This window comes from Triturus cristatus, chromosome 1_1, assembly GCF_964204655.1.
Source record: "Triturus cristatus chromosome 1_1, aTriCri1.1, whole genome shotgun sequence".
Lineage (NCBI taxonomy): Eukaryota > Metazoa > Chordata > Amphibia > Caudata > Salamandridae > Triturus > Triturus cristatus.
In genome coordinates, this window is record NC_140579.1 from 471,064,291 (window position 1) to 471,086,136 (window position 21,846).

The 21,846-nt window shown below is 38.8% G+C and overlaps 1 pseudogene across 1 annotated transcript in view; it reads right to left on the reverse strand.

Moving 5' to 3' along the window:
- The window catches only part of LOC146870435 (acid-sensing ion channel 2-like), a 1,159,191-nt pseudogene that overhangs the window by 471,253 nt on the left and 666,092 nt on the right, over positions 1-21,846 (reverse strand). The window contains exon 5 of the transcript XR_014978317.1: positions 2,232-2,311. The product of XR_014978317.1 is annotated as an acid-sensing ion channel 2-like (transcript). The remainder of the gene's footprint in view (positions 1-2,231; positions 2,312-21,846) is intronic.

A 21,846-nucleotide genomic window follows, 5' to 3' on the forward strand; every position in this document is an offset into this window, starting at 1 on the left:
TGTACCCTCACAGTGAAACTAATGGCTAATATGCTCCGGGACTGCATGAGAGAATGGGGGGTCATGGTAGTGACCACCACACCTGCTATTAATATACTCATATAATACCCCAATGGACTGATCTCGCCCTACAGCAGCCCTCCCCTTACTTATATTGTAATGAGTGTACAACAGTTTTATCCCCACTGGCGGCATATGCCCTCCTGTCTCAGAACAAGTTGCCAAATGTGGGGCTTCCGTGGGAAACAGATAAGTTACACTATCTAAGTATTCACAAAACACATGCACCCCAGTGACAACACAACTGCCATATAGGTAGGGTGCTCGGAGAGTTGGAGGCATTGGTTACATTTTGAAATAAATTATCTGTCTCAATAATGGGTCGAGTGGTGCTGGCTAATATGGTTTCCCTCCCTTGATGTTTGTATACCCTGCAGAACTCGATATATCACATCCCACAGCCGACCTCTAAACAGCTCGGTACACTGCTGCTCTCCCCGGCCTGGGCTGGGAGACACAGTGAGGTGAGTCTGGAGCACATAATAAAATAAGCATTCCGCAATCTTTATCAGTCTCTTGTACGCTCACTATATTTTTGGTTATGGTAAAATACCCATTGATGACAGGCACATGAATGTGTAACAACAAAAAACAACGAAATTCTTCTCTGTAATTAAACGAAATGTCAACGTGTCAACGCGGGCAAGTGGCTGAGCGAACGGTCACTAAACACAGGCATACCATGGAGATTAGAAGTTGCTCAGAGTGGACTCACCACCAAACACTGCAGGAGCAGTGCTTCATTTGTAAAAAAAATAAGTGCCAGGGCTCCCGTCAGGAGGCTAATGCGGCTTGCACCACACATTGCCCCCGTCATGCTGCAATGATAGTAACAACACAACTATAAACCATTACACTCCTACAAGTGTAACAATTTGTACTATTTTACCCCCTCAAACCTATAAGAATGGCATTGGCGGCAGGTAATAACCATTTTAAAGCATAGTGCATTAATAATTAGCTGTTGTGATCGTCTCTAAATTAGCCAGACAGCACCACCTTGTGGCAGGCTGTCACAAGCTCAGGTGCTGACAATTAAGTGCCGGTGCTGAGCACCGGAAACCACAGGCTAAAATTAAGCACTGTGCACGAGGAGCTGCAAAACACGTGCCAATGCATCAGAGCGTGCAGCAGTTTACTTTCCTTTCTGCACAAGGTCAGCCCTTTTGCAAAAACACACACACTGCTGCAAGACAAAAAAACAAAAAGAAACTTACATTCATTTCACCTGAATCTCCACATCCCCTCCCCGTCTGCCCTACCGAGGCATCCTTGTGAACCCAAGAACCAGGGATACGTGGTGCTTAAACCTGCTCTGCTTGAAGACATCCTGGCTGATTCATCCCAATTATCGTTAAGGTTGCAGAGAGGAAATACAAAAACAAGCGGTCGCGAGTGTCCCCGCAGCTCAGAGAGTGAAAGCGCACAGAGCGCGCTGACTGTAAACAAAGCACGTCGTCCTGCCTCAATTAGGACAAACTCCAAATATAGTGCTTACCATGTTACAACAAAGTAAAGGGGCCAGTAACCATGGGAGAATGCAAATGACGACATGGCTGTACTAACGAGGGACTAACAAGCCTATTAACGAATCCGAAGGCAGCATTTACAAAGGACAAACACACCAGCCAATGAAAAATAAGGGCAGGACTGGGCGAAGCTTCTCTCCTACTGAACTACCACAGCAGCAGATGTTTCCAAATCCCTTTGAATCGTAGATTTGAACTCCGATAACATAAACATTGTGGCGATGGCAAATGTGCCCCCTAATTCTTAGTCAAATACAATTGCAAGAGAATTTGTAAATGTTGGATGAAATTTGCCCCCTCGTAGAAAGTGTTCCCGAGATTTGCTCCTTGCGCTTGACTACTCAACTGATGATTTATCTTGTGCCCAAGTTTCTATTACTGTATAAACTTTGGTTTCCAATTTAATTTATACATATTTATTTGAGAAAATGCAACTGTAATCAGCCAGCATGCCTATAAGTAAAACAAAGATGTACCTTGAGGATAATTTGGCAAAGAAAGAATGGCTACGCGGAATCATCTGATCGCTAATTGTCACCGCCATAGCTGTTTGTGCAATGAGAATAAAAACACCGTGGGCATGCAACTGATTATCACAAATTAACCACAAGCATCTAATGCATAGTAGTAAATGAATCTTACCTCATAAATATAATCAAATAATTCTAAGATTGTGAGAATACTTGCTCCAATAAACAAGCCCATCTGACCTCCAATGTCACCTGCGAAAAAAGAGAGAGACAAGCCATTTGTATTGAAAGGTTACAATAGATCTGCAGGGTGATGAATAAATTACCCAATACAAATTATACGCATCCGTTGACAGCTTCATTTGTATATTTAAGTCAAGAACAGCTTGGACTGAGGAGGAATTGTGACCTGTCAGATAGCATCCGTTCTTAAACATCTTACGTAAGTCAATGGCTAGTTTTGTAATGTAATATATTTATTATATACTTTCTCCATGTAGATGATCTCTTTCACTGTCGGGCCTTCATGCAAGTATGTGTCAAAGCTGTATTAAAAAAAGTGGCCTTACGTTGTTCAGATACGTGTACCATTTCGGTCTCTTTGTTGTCCTCAAAACAATTGGGGGGCAGATTTACAAGAAACAAACACAGCACGGTGCTGCAAGTAATTTTGCTGCGCCGTGCTGCATTAGTTTCGAGGCATAGTGGTGTGACATATTTACAACAATATGTTGCTTCCCCCTGCGCTGGCGCACAAACTGCTGCCATGCGCCGGCGCAGGCACCCTTGCACCATGGTGCAATGATGCCTGCGTCGTGGTGAGATTGTTTTTGTGCAGGAAGGGTTACCTCATTTGAGGTGATTTACTCTTCCAATGTGTGCTGTAGAATACAGCATGCATTGAAAGAAGAAAAAACGAGGAGAAATGAATACATTTCCCCTCGTTGCACCTCGTTACGCCACCCATATGGTGGCGTAGCATTCTGACGCATTTCCAGATTTACGATTCCTCGTAAATCTGGAAATGCATCAGTGGACATGGGTGTTGCATGGGAACACCCACAGCAACACCCATGTCACACCCCTAACACGCAAAGCGTTGCACGAAAAGGGGGATATTTACAAGCACAGGTAAAGTCACGCAGGTTAGCTTTACCTGTGCTTGTAAATATCACTCAGCAGGTTGCACCGCTGATGCGTCACGCATTGTGAAGCACTGGCGGCGCAGGGGGCCTGTACATCTGCCACTTGGTATTTTTTGTGCATTCAAAGCTGTGCATTGATGCAAACCCTGCATCAGTATCTTACTGCACCATGAAGATATTATGAAAATGTAGAGCTATTTTCATTTTTTAACAAATTTGCCCAATATTCTGTTGCATTTCTAAAATTTGCAAACATAAATCTCAGAATGCCAGCCAAGGAGATGTTGCCTAAACTGGCCAATTCTGTGTGTGTTTTCCTAGTTAATATAGTCTGGGAAATCAAATATGTAATATCACAGATCATGAAGTATAAATAACTGTCTGAACGTGAGGTTTGTTAGATTTTTAGCAATTTTGTTTAAAACTATGTTACATTTTTCGAATGTCTCTCGAGCAGGAACCTATCTCTGTCAAGTCTTGATGCTCAACTTCGCTACTCAGGGCCTCCTGAGCATAGGATTAACACATATCATGGTTTTTTTGTATGAGTTCAGGTGCCCAAAGGCAATAAACTAAAGGAATGCCTCGTGGAATTTTGGAAAGCAATAGCATTTTTCTTGCTTAATGTTTTCCAAATTTTCAAAAAAATGTGCTGCGCTTATAACCTTTTGGCACCGTGAACCCAGTTTAGGCTATATTTTCTTTGGGTTTAAGGTATCACCCCTGGGCTGTATCGAAGCATACCATAACCATATATATATTTTATTGTCCACACTTCCTAAAGTTTATATCACTCTACTAGACCGGCTGTACCCCGACTTGGCCGGAAGATAGCACTGAACGTTACAGTTATCTGATTTTTATCATTTTTTCACAGATAATGGTAACTCCATTCTCCATCACACAGGAGCATATTCATGCCAAAGGCTTGACATCCAGCTTTGATTCTCTGGGTCGACTGAGCATTGGGGTCTAGAAATACATGGGCATTTTATAGCTTCATGATGCCCACAGCTAATAAACTTGGTGTAATGGAATTTGGAAAATTGGAACACATCTGCAAGCAAAATACCAGTTTAAAGTCCATGGGGCATATTATCAAGCCCATTATCGCCGCTTTAGCGGCCGTTTTTGCCCAAAAAGCGGCGATAATGGCATCGCACTATTAGCAAGGACACGCTAGCGCGTGTTTCCTTGTCTCAGCACCGGTTTTCCTTACGCCTTGCATCGCATCTCTAATGAGATGCAAAGTAGGCGTTTCCAAGAAAAACAACATTAAAGATATCGCTATCTGTCCTACGCGGTATTTACAAGCCCGCCCAGGACACCCATAGCGATATTAAAAGCCGCGCTAACCGCAGTTATCGCCGGTATTTTACGTCTGATAAATTCCTGACTTCTCTGTCTTTTAAATGGGAGGTGGATTGTACAGCTAAATCCACATCTCCCTATTACTAAGGATTCCCCTATCGCTCCAGGTTTATCGCTGGATTCACAGCGATAATCCTGCATTTCGCCGATATCGCAGGATTTTTCATCGCCGTGGAGATAAGCGTTGTAAATAATGCAATATCTCGGCTATCAAATCCGGCGATAGCCGGCTTAATCAAAATCGCGCTAAACGAGCTCGGCGATATTTATCGCTGCTCGTTGATGATATGCCCCCATGTCTTTGGTCACAGAAATCACCGATGCGCTGTATGGAAAACTTACAACTATTACATACTTTAAACATCTACAGATCGTAAGGATACCATGGCTAGGCACAAGACCTTCCTCACCCTGATTGGCTGGCCAAGAGATTGAAATTCTATTATTTCCATGTCAACCTTAGTACTGCACCTGGTATCAACATTCAGAACAGTTAGTCCAAGCATCATCTTCCCAATTATCAAGCAGATGAACAAAGTTTGAGAAAGTGGTAAGAACTGTAATATGTTTCATGGAAATATGCTTTTGCTTTTCGAGGTATTAGACTGGTACCTAAAACAATTACACTGTACCGATATTATATTTATATAGTACTAATCACGACTTTATGGTTTTCTCAGGGACACATACACATAGAATAAAGAACCCAGAATAGATTACAAAATGGGTGGGATTGCACAATATCAGGAAGAAAACTGGCATTACTTTCAAGTAAAACATTGAAATGCACGCACTGGAACTACAGTTAAGTCGTGAAAGAAATGGCCTTTCCAGAAAGAAGTAACTTCTCAATAGAACTGAATCTTAAGACGGAGAGCCTCAGTGCACTGGGCAATATTAGTAATCTAAAAAACAACCTCATTAGCATGTCACTGCAGTATAAAAAAATAGTGACAGAAAATAATGATGCACTGGGATGTGGCCCCCAGTGATTACCAATGGCTGAAATTAATTCAAGTACCACATCCATCACTTTTTTGTATACTTCAGTTGCATTTCACAACACAACATAAAAGGAGAAATTATCTAAGGAAGAGAATTACCTAATCAATTATGTCCTTTACATAATACATAGTTTTTAAGATTAAAAGGAAGGGTGACCATTTCTAGTGAAGGTATTTTTATGAAATATATATATATATATATTCACTGAAAAAACCAAAGGTTTCAGGGGCGTTATAGTTAGGTGGACATTTCCCTCGTACAAAACCCTAGAAATTACCCTGTTATAGTTAGTTCAGCTAACTATAACTCGCGCCCCCGCAATGCAATGCTGATGACGTCACATATTACATCACTCATGACATGGTCAGTGACATCACTGATGACATCACTGATGACATCTCAAATGACATCACTGATGACATCATCCAGTAGGTATGTGTTTCTGTACAGTTTTAATATGTTTAATATATATAGGGAAAGGTCTGTTGAAGAATGAGTGGGTGTACAAGTGTGTGAATGGATGATTTTGTAGGTGCGTAACTGACTCTTTAAGTGAGTCATTAAATGTATCTTACTGCAGACTAGTGACTAAACTGTGTGAATGTCTGTATGTGTCTGTGTGTAGGTGTATAAGTGGCTGCATGGTTTTGTGAATAGCTATATGTGTGTCTATATGGGTTATTGATTGGTTGTCTGAGTATCTGTATGCGTGCCTGAGTGTTTGTGTGGGTAGGGTGTGTGTGACTCTATGCATAGATGTGTGAGTGGGTGATTCTATGGGTGCATGGTTTTAAGAGTGCATCTGTGATGGACTGTATGGTTGGGTGAGTGTATGTATGGGTGTGTTAGGGATTGAATGTATATCTCAGTGGTACATGTGTGACTAACTACATATGTGAAAGGCAGTATATATGTGTGTAAGAGTATATAAGTGGGTATATGTGAGAGTGTGTGATTGTGAGAGTGGCTGTATGGATGAGTGTGTGCTTGTAACAATGATTCTATTGGAGCATAAGAATGTGGTACTATTTTTATGAGTAAGTGAACTTGAGTGTGTTTAACTGCATAGGTGAGTAAATTGGACTGTGTTTAATTACTTGCACGACTTACTAGGTGTGTCAGTACCTCAATGGATGATTGGCGGTGTGTGAGTGTCTATCTAGGTGTATAAATGCATATGATAGTCTTGTACGGAGTGACTGTAAGTATGAGTGACTGTACAGGTGAGTGAGTGGAGGTGTATGTAGACCTAAGAGTTAATGAGTGGGTAAGTAGTTATTGGTATTGGAGTATCTATGATTTACAAAATGGCCGTCTGAAATTTTGAGTCGGTGTATTAAAGGTTATATTAGGGTGTGAGAAGATGCACTAATTTATCACATGGATGATGTCATCATTGATGTCATGAGTGATGTCATTTGAGATGTCATCAGTGATGTCATCAGTGATGTCACTGACCATGTCATGAGTGATGTAATATGTGACATCATCAGCATTGCATTCCAGGGGCGCGAGTTATAGTTAGCTGAACTAACTATAACAGGGGAATTTCTAGGGTTTTGTACGAGGGAAATGTCCAGCTAACTATAACGCCCCTGAAACCTTTGGTTTTTTCAGTGAATTTCTAAGGTTTTTTAAATGCCAATTCCTAACTATAACGCCCCTGAAACCTATGGTTTTTTCAGTGAATTTCAAAGGTTTTTTAAATGCTAATTCCTATCTATAACTTATCTCTGAAGATATCATGAAAAACATTTTTTAAAAGTAGGGTGCACATTAGTTTTGTGGAAAAGCATCTTTGTGATTGGTTAAGAAAAAGCAGTTTCAACATGGAGTACATATCAAAGGATAAAATTTGCTCAGATCAACCACACCTGCTACTTGCATTTGAAAGGCACTGTTCGAACTTAAAACAATCGTCAACTTTTAACCTGCATGTGTCGTTAAATATTCAAGAAAATGTTAAAAAAAAATATCGTTAAGTTTTAAAAAATTGATGAACTTTTAACCTGCACATGTTGTAGAATGTTCTAGAAAGTGTGTTGATAGAATACGTTGCACTTCTGACTTTATGTGTTGTTCAATATCTAAAAAACGGTTCATATGGAAAATTAAAAAGAAACCAATAGAGAAGTTTTGAAGCCTAAAAGAGTCAAGGAACTATTCTAATTTATTCTTTACATGTATTTATGTGTGCAGCAACAAAATTATAGACACAACAGCAGTAGGAAGAGGAAGAAGCAGGGAGTGGGGGGAGGGGGGGAGATGGGCAGAATGGCACACATGCACAATTAAGTACAACACACATATAGACTAACAATGGCCAAAATGAAACACACCAACAAGCAGCACAAGTCACACAACCCGCCAACATCACACCACTGAACGAGCATAGAAGTGAAATCCACGCTGCATTCATACAGGATGTGTACAAAGGCCAGTCGTTGGTGTTGTGGGATGTCTGCGACCGTGGTCATCATCGATGAGATGCCCAGCATGTGGCACATGGTCGAGTTCACTGTGTGTTATGTTGCCAAACGGCTGCACCTCCCTCCCACGAGCCGCCACACTTTTGTACGGTGTGCTGTTGTATCTCGTGCACTCGTACAGCACACCATTGTAATGCCTATTTGTGCATGTCCTGCTACATTCCAACTACAACATCACAGTGCCGTTTGGAGGCGGTGCATGCCAGTTTACAACATCAACTGCTGCGGCTCTTGTAGCAGGCAACACCAGAACACAGAGACACACTTACCGCACTTCCTGTACACGGACATGTCCGAGACACCCCGTTCCCCTTGCCGGATAGGCACACCCCTGCACTGACCTGTGAACCCCAGACCAGCACACGCCAGTTGTGCATGCAGGAGGATGCGTGCGTAGCTACACATCCAGGCTCACTGCCAACGCTGAAGTGACAGCACACTGTGATGTTGCAGGGCTCGTGCCTATCATGCGAAGACAATGACCACAGGGACACACTTACTAAGATGTGGGTTTGGGGGGCATTGGCGATCCTGGAGTTGTTGAGATGAGTCTTCTGTCCCTCATGGGTATCCCTGTATCATGCTCATTGACTCTATGGTACCTGTGGGTGTTCTGGTGTGGCTCTTGACTGTGTTCTCTTTCATGGTGCAGATAGTTGTCCTGCTTAACACCAGCAGAAAGCAGGTGTAAAATCCCTGGTGCTAACGTGTCTTATCGCCGGAATTTGTTTCGCATTGCAATTGGTGTGAAAGTTGTGATGGGATTTTTTTCGTGTGCAGAACAATATACGAACTGAGCAGTGTATCTCATCAAGATCCAGCACCTGACGCACTATTCCCAATCAATATAAATATAATGAGATTTCTTAATAGATTTTGTGTGTACACTGTAACTGCAGCCAATACCTCAGTGCAATTCAATACAGGATTTTAGTATTTAGAGTAAATCGGAAAGGTGCACCTCGTGTCTTTTTGCACGGGAACGGCTACTCTCCATTTCATTATCAGCACTTTAACGGAAGTAAAGTTGAGATAAATCTAACACACTATTCAGAAGTTAGTGCAAACTGCAGATATCACCAGTATTACAGCAATAAGTCCCCCAAAATTTAACACCATGGTGGACTCCATCAAATAACAGTAATATGAACAAGAAAGTGTCACACAACAGTTAAGAGAACAACCAAAAACATTAGTAATTTTCAAACTTTATTTTTTATAATAATAAATATATAAACGAAAAACTATTTTCAAACTTTTTTTTTTATTAACATATATATGAACAATAAACTAATAAACAAAATGTAACAACAATAATAAAAAACAACAAGGCGGAACACTACTGTGGGGACAATGGATGTCGACAACAGACCTGGAAAATAAGAAAGATTGTTAAAAAAAAAACAACATGGTATTCTCAACAAAATACCACAAGAAACAAATCACAGATATATAAAATGATACAGCTAACAAAATTTTATAAGTTTAACTTACAAAAACTGTAAATGTTGCCGCTTTAAAATATTTACCGAATCTGAAGAAAATGTTTTGCAGAAGGCACCACACAAACAATGTTTTTCTTCAGTGGTGAGGACATTTTTTACTTTTTCCAAGGAGCAAACAAAGACCAATGCCACCTTCGTCACTCGCAAGATTTTCCAAAGAGTTCTGTTACGAGGAGATCCTAACAAAAAATACTCGTGCGGCACAGCAAGTATGATGAAACACCTAAGGACCCTTCATCCAAAGAAGAGTGCAAACAGATAAGAAACACTCCTGTTCTGTATCTGTAAAAAAGAATATCACAAATAAATGTATATTAATAACTTTCAAATTTATACTATTCCATTACTGTACAAACACATTTTATATAAAAACTGACTATGAAACTATAGCCCTGAACCACAAGTGTGACGATCATTAAAACACTATATGCATAGTGCATACTACTTTGAAGCAGTTCATGCCCTAAAGCCTACCTCACTAAAACACTACATGCTAACTGACTAAATGATTGCAGTAGTATAAGGAGACACACTTGGTGACTCACAGGGTGTTTGCTAGAAGAGTATGAATACTAACTAGGGAATAGAAGGTGTGAAACACAACTGTGTAGGTGATTAGAGGACTGCATCCATACTGCATAGGCATTTAAAGCAGTCCATGTGCTAGGGCCTGGCTCACTGCATGACTACTTGGGTACTGACTTAATGATTATCGTACAGCAAGGAGAGTGCCTAGGTGAATTTCTAAGTGCTAGGCTTTTCGCACAGAGAATAGATAAGTACTTGGTACTGAATGGGTCACTAGAGGAGTGCAAAGGCAGTGACAAGTGCTGGACTGTATGGATACTGACTAGGAAATTGAAAGTGTGAAAGACAAGTGTCTAGGTGGTTAGAAGACTGCATGCATAGTGCATAGGGGTTTGAAGCAGTCCATGTGCTAAGGCCTGGCTCAGTGTGTGAATACTTAGGCACTGACTGAATGATTAGAGTACTGCAAAGATAGTATCTTGGTGAATTTATAAGTGTTTGGGTTTTAGCACAGTGAATGGATTAGTACATGGTGCTGAATGGGTCACTAGAGGACTGCAAAGAGAGTCACAGGGTATTTCCTGGAAGTGTATGGATACTGACTAGGGAAATGAAGGTGTGAAAGACAATTGTGTAGGTGGTTAGAGGACTGCATACATAGAGGATAAGGGTTTGAAGCAGTCCATATACTAAGGCCTGGGTCACTGGATGAGTACTTGGGTACTGACTGAATGATTAGAGTACTGCAAGGAGAGTGCCTGGGTGAATTTATTAGGATTTGGCGCTGTGAATGGATTAGTACATGATGCTGAATGGGTCACTAGAGGAGTGCAACGGCAGTGACAGGGTGTTTGCTGCAAGTGAACGGTTACTGACTGGGGAATTGAAGGTGTGAAAGACAAGTGTGTAGGTGGTTAGAGGACTGCATGCATAGTGGATATGGGTTTGACGTAGTCCATGTGCTAAGAACTGGCTCAGTGCATGAATACTTAGGCAGTGACTGAATCATTAGAGTACTGGAAAGAGAGTTTCTAGGTGAATTTATAAGTGTTTGAGTTTTGGCATAGTCAATGGATTAGTACATGCTGTTGAATGTGTCTCTAGAGGACTGCAAAGAAAGTGACAGGGTGTTTCCTGGAAGTGTATGGATACTGACTAGGGAATTGAAGGTGTATAAGACAAGTGTATAGTATGTCAGAACACTTTTATTTGAAGCAATCTATTTGGTACTTAGAAACTGACTAAATAATCAGACTACTTCTAGGACAGTGCTTAGGTAAAACTTTTAAATTTTCAGTTCTGCCACAGTGAACAGAATAGTACATGGTACTGCACCTTAGTGTCAAATCCTGACTCATTTTATCAATGCATAAGCAAAGACTAGCTTCTAATGCTACTAAAACTTGACTACATGAGAGGTTTTAAATCAGTTATCTGTCAGCAAATACACGATGTTACCAAATGCTTCTCTCACAGTGGTTCTCAGATGCACACAGACTCACAGTGTAATTCTAGATAACAACCACTATACCTAGGATTTTAACAAAAATCATTCACTACTGTGGAAATGGTAAGCGAACTGCACACAATCTTCATATTTCATGACTGCACTTTTGTGTCAATGCCTGACTAATTTAATCAACACATAAGCAAAGACTGGCTTCTAATGCTACTTAAACTTGACAACCTGACTGGTTTTAAAACACTTACCTGTCAGCAAATACACAATATTACCAAATGCTTTTCTCACAATCCTTACCCAAATGCACACAGACTCACAGTGTGATTTTAGACAAGCAACACTATCCTAGGAGTTTACCAAAACTCATTCACTAGTCTGGAAGAGTTTATGGTACTGCACACAATCTACATATTTAAGTACAGCACATCGGTGTCAAAGCATGACTCATTTAATCAACATATAAGCAAAGACTGGATTCTAATGCTACTAAAACTTCTCAACATGACAGATTTTAAAACAGTTATCTGTCAGCAAATACATGATGTTACCAAATGATTCTCTCACAGTGATCCCAAATACACACTAACTCACAGTATGATTCTAGACAAGCACCACTATCCCTATGAGCTTACCAAAACTCATTCACTACAGTGCAAGTGGTAAGGGAACTGCACACAATCTACATATTTCACGACTGCACTTTAGTGTCAATGCCTGACTCATTTAATCAACGCATAAGCAATGACTGGCTTCTAATGCTACTAAAACTTGACAACATGACAAGTTTTAAAACAGTTTTCTGTCACCAAATACACAATGTTACCAAATGCTTCTTTCACAGTGGTTCCCAAATGCACAAAGACTCACAGTGTGATTCTAGACAAGCACCAGTATCCTTAGGAGTTTACCAAAACTCATTCACAACACTGGAAGTGATAAGGGAACTGCACCTAATCTACATATTTCACGACTGCTCTTTAGTGTCAATGCCTGACTCATTTAATCAACACATAAGCAAAGACTGGCTTCTAATGCTACTAAAACTTGACAACATGACAGGTTTTAAAACAGTTTTCTCTCACCAAATACACAATGTTACCAAACGCTTCTCTCACAGTGGTTCCCAAATGCACAAAGACTCACAGTGTGATTCTAGACAGGCACCAGTATTCCTAGGAGTTTACCAAAACTCATTCACTACACTGGAAGTGAGAAGGGAACTGCACACAATCTACATATTTCACGACTGCACTTTAGTGTCAACTCCTGACTCATTTAATCAACACACAATCAACGCATAAGCAATGACTGGCTTCTAATGCTACTAAAACTTGACAACATGACAGGTTTTAAAACTGTTTTCTCTCAGCAAATACACGATGTTACCAAACGCTTCTCTCACAGTGGTTCCCAAATGCACAAAGACTCACAGTGTGATTCTAGACGAGCACCAGTATCCCTAGGAGTTTGCCAAAACTCATTCACAACACTGGAAGTGATAAGGGAACTGCACACAACCTACACATTTCATGACTGCTCTTTAGTGTCAATGCCTGGCTCATTTAATCAACACATAAGCAAAGACAGGCTTCTAATGCTACTAAAACTTGACAACATGACAGGTTTTAAAACAGTTTTCTCTCAGCAAATACACGATGTTACCAAACGCTTCTCTCACAGTGGTTCCCAAATGCACAAAGACTCACAGTGTGATTCTAGACAAGCACCAGTATTCCTAGGAGTTTACCAAAACTCATTCACTACACTGGAAGTGATAAGGGAACTGCACACAATCTACATATTTCACAGCTGCACTTTAGTGTCAATGCCTGACTCATTTAATCAACACATAAGCCAAGACTGGCTTCTAATGCTACTAAAACATGACAACATGACAGGTTTTAAAACAGTTTTCTCTCAGCAAATACACAATGTTACCAAACGCTTCTCTCACAGTGGTTCCCAAATGCAGAAAGACTCACAGTGTGATTCTAGACAAGCACCAGTATACCTAGGAGTTTACCAAAACTCATTCACTACACTGGAAGTGATAAGGGAACTGCACACAATCTACATATTTCACAGCTGCACTTTAGTGTCAATGCCTGACTCATTTAATCAACACATAAGCCAAGACTGGCTTCTAATGCTACTAAAACATGACAACATGACAGGTTTTAAAACAGTTTTCTCTCAGCAAATACACAATGTTACCAAACGCTTCTCTCACAGTGGTTCCCAAATGCAGAAAGACTCACAGTGTGATTCTAGACAAGCACCAGTATACCTAGGAGTTTACCAAAACTCATTCACTACACTGGAAGTGATAAGGGAACTGCACACAATCTACATATTTCACGACTGCACTTTAGTGTCAATGCCTGACTCATTTAATCAACACATAAGCAAAGACTGGCTTCTAATGCTACTAAAACTTGACAACCTGACTGGTTTTAAAACACTTATCTGTCAGCAAATACACGATATTACCAAATGCTTCTCTCACAGTGGTTCCCAAATGCACACAGACTCACTGTGTGATTCTAGACAAACAACACTATCCCTTGCACTATATGAAAACACATTTCTTCATCTAGAAGTAGTACTACATTTTAGTATAGAAACATAACATAACTCATTTCACAAATTCATAAACAATGACTGGTTTCTAATTCTACCAAAATATAAAAACTGCACAGTTATCTCCCTACAAACACATGAAAAACACAAAGGCCAATCACAGAATGGTTTCTACATTCACATACACTGTAGAGAAAAAAAGTACTCCCTAAACTTTAGCAGGAAAAATACATTAGTCTGATTAAGATCAAAATAGTCCACATACATCCCCTCACAATTAAATAACTCATCTTTCAAGTTCTTTTGTAGATTAAGGAGTATATCAATCACTCACCATGTTTTCTTTTACATAATCTCTGTACTGTGCACCTCTCAGCAAAAGCAAAGAATGGAAAAAATGCCAACTGTTGAAAACATAGCTCTTCAAATGTAGTATAATTAATAATAGAAGTTTATTGGCAGCACATTCAAAATCAATCCAGCAGCTACAGATAACCAACAACTCTGCCCAACAGTTATTCTTCCAACCCCAGGTCTCTAACTAGAATGTGGAACCCTACTGAAAACATCACATGTCGCATGCAGTGGCATGCGACACAGAACCTGACTTAAAGATACATGCACCTAGTTATACAGCATGTAACAGTTTCCCTTTCATTTTCCACACATATACATGTAAACATCAAATCACAATCCTTCGCACATAAACTCAAAAGCAAACACACATTTCTATTGGTTAAACATTTCAACCCTTTCCAACTGAAATACATTTCAACCCTTCCCCCAATCTGCCTTCTGCCTGTTACCATAGAAACAGGTCATGGAACACTGCACTGAGCTCACAGGTCACAAGTTCAACACACAATGTTCCTACACAAGACAGGAAGTGTGCTTGCCTTTTCAACATATCAGCTTATCATATATAATGTTCCTTACAATCTGTTTTTGTTAACCAATAACAATCATACCTTTAAAAAACAAAAATATACACCCTACCTTTCAGTGTAGAAAGTTGTTATACAACCAATGATTTCTTGTCGTTTTTCAAAAAACGTTGCCGTGGATCCGCGCACCCACCGCGAGAGAATCCGTGCATCCAACGCGATAGGATGCGTGCACCGTGCGCGCATTTCGCCGCTTTTTTTTTAAAAAAGGGGGGCCCCAGTGATGTCATCAGTGATGTCACTGACCATGTCATGAGGGATGTAATATGTGACGTCATCAGCAGTGCATTGCGGGGGCGCGAGTTATAGTTAGCTGAACTAACTATAACGGGGGAATTTCTAGGGTTTTGTACGAGAGAAATGTCCAGCTAACTATAACGCCCCTGAAACCTAAGGTTTTTTCAGTGAATTTCTAAGGTTTTTTCAATGCTAATTCCTAACTATAACGGCCCTGAAACCTATGGTTTTTTCAGTGAATGTGTAAGGTTTTTTAAATGCTAATTACTAACTATAACGTGCATGAAACCTATGGTTTTTTCAGTGAATTTCAAAGGTTTTTTAAATGCTAATTCCTAACTATAACATACTTGAAACCTATGGTTTTTTAAGTGAATTTCAAAGGTTTTTTAAATGCTAATTCCTATCTATAACTTATCTCTAAAGCTATGCTGTTTAATGATTTTCATAGGATTACTAAGTCTATATATTTCAATGTGTCAATTCCTTTAATTATGTTTTTTTAAAATTGTTTTTCACCATTTTTTAAAGTTTTTTTTTAATTTATTCTTTTAAAAATTAAAAAATATAATGTTTTTTAATGATTTAAAAAAAAGAAAAAATGTGTTAATTTTTTTAAAACAATTTTTTATATTTTTTAAATATTTTTTAAACTATATTTTTAATACTTTGTTATTTGTTTTATACAATTTTTTTGGGATTCGCGCACCCTATGCGCACCTTTCTCGATCCCTGCGCGGAACATAGTCGCCATTTATGATTGTAGTGTAGGATCCGCGTACGGTATGCGATGGGTACGTATTTTCGTGCGCGATTGCTATGCGACCGGTACGCGACTCCAAGCCCATACGCGACACGTACAAAGTACGTTACACGACGCTCGCGCGATTCCACGAAACGTCATGTGCGTGTTTGACGCGATGGGTGCGTGAATCCCACGAAAAATTTTAAATGTCAGAAAACATATATATATGTATTTCATGTGTATATTAACCCCTTGCGTGCGGGTTTATTTCTCCCGCTGTGCGGGAGAAATAAACGGCGGTCGCGATCACGATGGCTCCGGGTCGTCGTGCACACACGCCCACCATAATGCACGACGGCCGGGAGCCGTCGTGCGCACACAAGGGGTTAATTGAAGACATAATCTAAACAACTCATAAAATGAATAGAGTTTTATTTCTAATTCTATATTCCTTTTAAATGAGATTTCGCGGATTCGCGCTCGGTGCGTGCCGCCTATGCGCAAGGTGCGCGGATCCCATGTGACCTGAGAAAAAGAGATTTAATTGGTTCATTACACTTCCTATTCTAACTATTGAAAGACCCCACCCATTTCAATCATTCTTCTTTGAGCTTCTTTGGAGGAACATCTCTCACCTTAGAACTAGAAGGAACTTTTTGGGGAAGATTTCCACAGCTGCAATTTTTCATTATCTGAAGATAATGGCTTCTGGACAGCAGCCACCATCAGATTCAGACCATTCGTCCGATGAGGGATTTGTTGTGGAACCTCCACGCCCAGAAAGATACACCTCTGTGGTGTGGACATTTTTTTTCCTTCCCAGAAGGACAAAATAAAACTAATTCAACTAAAGTGACATGTAAAATATGTCAAAGAGTGCTTTCCAGAGGGGATCCATCTAAAAATTACTCTTGTGGGACTGCAAGTATGTTGAAACACCTGAAGACTCTGCATCCCGTGAACCTGGCCAAGCAGGAATGCAGAAGACTCCGACAGCAGCCTCAGCCAGCAGTCGCAAGCACTTCTGCAGCATCACCATCGACCACTCACCCGGACATACGTCCAGAACTTGGAAAACTGAAAATTAGTTGCATTAAATGCAACAAACTGCTCTGTTATGGCGAGCAGTCAATTGAACTTATCTGCCGAGCGCAGCAAAACCACAAGTGCTAAACTTGTGTTTATTTATTTTTGCAGAAGTTGACTGTTTTGTTCCTCCTGTTGTCTTTTTCCCTTTCTAAAAAAACAAAAAAATAACAAAATTGTTCCAAAAAGTACCAAAAAAAATAAAAAACAAAAAAGAAGAAAAATAAGTTATTTTCAGAACTCATTTCTCTGTTTAAAAAAAGAGCTATATTTCTATGACCGTGTGTGAAAGTTTGGTTGGATGTATGCGTAGTGTATAATTTACTGAAATAATGTATTAGTAGTATATGGTGAATGTTTAAGTGCATAACTATAAGGAAGTGCTGGAGCATCACACTATAACCTATTTAGCTGCAGTGTGCTGTGGTACTTCCGAAGCACAGGGATGCAACATATGTACATAAATATGTTGCAAATCTATGCTTCTCTCTGCACGGCTAATTAAACTGCAGCCATATGGTGACACAGGCACCCTTGCACCATGGTGCAAGGATATCTGTGTCATGTGGTGTTTGTTTTTGTGCAGGAAGACACACCTTCCTGCACAAAAACAATCAGTAAAGGCATTTTTCTCCTTCAATGTATGCTGAGCATTGTAGCATGCATTGAAAGATAAAACATGAGGAAAAATTAAAACAATTCTCCTTGTTGTGCTTTGCTACACCAATTGGAGAATGGTGCAGCATTCACACACATGTAGAGATTTATGATTTCTGATAAATCTGGAGATGTGTCTTGTTCTATGAGTATTCAGTGCAATCACGCACAACAACACTTATAGAACACCCTTTCAACGCAAAGTGGTGTGTATGATGAGGTTTTATTTACATGGATTAGAAAAGGTACACAGAGTGCCTTTTCCTCTCTTTGTAAATATGAAAGAGTGTCTTGCGCAATAACTATGTTACAAAAAATGACATATTTCTGTTTGGAAAATTGCTTGCGAATGATAGAAGGGATGCACAGAGTTTTGTCTGCAAAGATTCTCAAAGAAGAATGATTGAAATGATTGCGGTCCTTCCATAGGTACAATGGGAAATATTATGAACCACTCAAATCTGTTTTTTTGGAGGTCACATGATATCCTATTCAAACTTTGTAGCTTCTTGCAGATCTGCTCATTCTGCATATTAATACTTAGTTAAACTTACCTTCACAGTAATAGCAATAAAAAATGGTACATATTTTTTTCAGATGTTTTTTGTTATGTAAAGTGGGGTAAATTGCTTATTTTAGAATTAGGATCTGTGAAAGAAAAGAAAAAATTGTTACAGCATGTAATAATACATTATTAACAACACAGCATAATTTAAACAAAGTAATTTGTTTGCCTTTTTTGCTGTTCTCAGAAAATATTGAATTTCACTAGAAATAGTGATTTCAATCGTACTCATCACATAACAGCGGGCAAAAAGATTGTTTAAAAAAAACCAACATGCTATTCTCAGTAAAATACCAGAAAATACAAATCACACATATATGAAATGCTTATGGCTAACACAATTTTATAACTTTAACTTATAAAAACTGTAAATGTTGTTGCTTTAAAATATTCACTGAGTCAATGAGCACGAAAAAGTCCATAATTCAAACATATACCTTTCCTTGAGGCCAAATGGTATTTTTGCACTCCTTTTTATGTAAATTGTCCAATGGTAATCCTATTAAATTATAATAATAAATTCCTCAGAGAGTGAATTATCTTCCTAAAGCTTTGACTTTAAAAATATTAGGTAGGAATTTGGTAATTCCCTAGGCAAACGTTGTTTGAAAACCAACTGGGCATCATTACAAAGTGTCCAGCCTTTGTCACATTTTAGATAGGCAGTGTAATGTCCAGATGTTGTGAAAGGACCATCATGGAAAATTATTGCAATTGCTACAAAAGTCCTTCCTGATATTGATAGTTGTGTTGCTACAGATTGCTTTAGTAAAGTATCCAATTTTCTTCCATCAGCTGTACAACATTGCTTCATTAAAATTATGTATTGTCCATTTTTTTTTTTAAAAATGTGGATAACATTTCTGATTTACATTGGCTACACTCCATGTTTTGATTTGCACCTTTAACTAATTTATTGAAAGACACTAATTTACAGTCTGGTAATGTTAAATACAGAAATCTTTCAGTGTCTACATTAGTGCTAGATGTATGCAAGCAATTTTCACAATGATGTTCCCATTTGTAAGAAAGGCCAAAAATATTTTCTATTTCTATACCTTCATTTTGAAAAATGGTAAGCATATACATTAAAAATTCCTGAGCATCTTGTTGGATATTTTGTGTAAATTGTGTAGAACCAGAACACACATCCAAAAGATTACGAACATCTGAAACAGTTTGTATTTTACTTGTATCTGTTGTCAATTTTTCATAAACAGAATGCAACAGAGAACAAAATCTTTTTTCCCGATTCTGCATAATTTGTTCTTGCAAACCTTCAAGATATAAAACAACATTGACCACTACATTAGCATAGCAGTTGACACCAGAACTATTTTCAAACTGATAACCAACTATCTCTTCAATAGTGTCCTTTTTCTTTTTACTTGCTATCACAACATTATCTTGTTCTTTTCCCTTCTCTACACCTTCACTACAGATATTCTCAAACCTTCTTTTTCGACCAACCACACGCTTTTCAAATACAGGATATTGACCTAAATTGGGTGCATATGCCCTTCTTAACCTATTATACTCTTTTACACAGTTTGCATCTGCAGTAACCTTTGTCTCATCAAAATCAATCAAAAACAAACCAGATAATGTTCTGACTTGCGACAAAGCAACATATGCCATACCCTCTTTAAATATGGTAGATCCAATGTTCACCAATGCACTGTCTGCACTTAATCCTTGAGATTTATGAACAATCACTGCATATGCCAGAGAAAATGGAAATTGTTTCCTACGGACATATAAATCTTTAACAAGCAAAAAACGAACTGAACAACGACCAATTTCTTTAACTTCTTCAATCTGATCAAATTTAATTTTTAAAAATACAATTCCTTCTTTTTTCTGATAATTAACAAAATCCACCACTTTACCCATTGCTCCATTAACTAAACCTTTTTCTACATCCAAATTACGCCTTAAAATTACCCGACAGTTTACACATGCATATATTGTCTTTTCTAAACCAGCTGTTTTAGATATTTTTTTTCTAAAGAATCCAGGTTTGTTTTCAACTATCCCATCAAAATAATAGTGATTCCTTCATGCTCTACTTTATCGATGGCTTCCATTTTTATAATTTCTTCATTTTCCAGTTTCAATAGTTCTTCGTTGAATATAGAACACTCGCGCAGTGTTGGCATTAAGCAGATCACTGAATTATTTTCTGCAATTTTCATCGACACTTTCTCAGGAACTACATTTTCATTTGGAAAGTAATCGACTCTCCAAAGCTTGTTTGCCATATTCTGTCAGAAGTCCAATTCTTATATCTTGAAGAATACTACCATAATCAGCATAATTTGCCTGTCGCATATTTGTTGTCAGTTCTTTGTATTCAAAATATGTCCAAATGTTCACGTTACCAACACTACCAAGAGACTTTCTGGTATCTTCATGTACAAGTGTTTTAAATACCGGTTGTCCTTTTACCGGAGTCAGTTGTAGTAGATCTCCAAAAATGATGACGTGTTTTCCTCCAAATAAAATATCATACTCTGTTTTAAGAATTTGCTGCATTCTTAAATGCACAAAGGCAAGCACCACGTTTGAGACCATGCTTACCTCATCAATAATGAGAAGTTTCATTTTCTTCAGGACTCTTGAAACTTCACAACAAGCTTCTCCAGATAGCTTGTGGTATTCCAATTTGTTCTCATGCTCTACTGGTCGCATTAGTAAAGTCATTCCTTTAATGTTATGTGCTGCCAACCCAGTTGGAGCAGTGACAACACTAGACAAATGCGACTCAGTTGTTGACTGCAGATAACTTGTAATTACTTTAATTAAGAAACTTTTTCCTGTTCCAGCTTGACCACTCACATATATTCAGATAGGTTGAAATGATGTACATGAGCACCCTTTCTTTTCATGAAGTAATCCATGGTCAATCTGCTCTTTCACTTGTTGATATATTTGTTTCTGTTCAACATTTAGTTGTTCTTCCAAGTTTCCTAACTGTATTACATCTTCTTGAGCTTGATACATTGCTGTTTCCACCTCATTCATGGCAATTGCTGCTTCATTTTCAACAATTGGTTGTCCTAGTGGATCTTGACTCAGTGCAGCAGAACTTTGACTGTCTTGAGAACTGTCTCTAGCAATCTCAGCTGAAATTGTAGCTTCTTGATCAATTTCATCATTCAACATTTTCACATAATTTGAAAAAGCACTGCATTGTATGGTATCTTTACAAGCATTAAATGAATCTTCATAGCTCTGAAAATCTCCAAGTAATTCCAGTTCTGACAGCCACGGTTTGAACATTTGCAAAAGGGCTAGATAGTAAAATTCCCTTTTTTTAGCAGTGTCACAACTCAATTTCCTGTGATTAATTAAATTTCCTTTCCTTTGTGTCACCAGACATCCTTCAGAACCAATCACTGCATATTTTCCATAATTGATGTTCTCTGTAGTATTCCGTTTAAAAGTGTAGTTTTGCAGCACTTCATA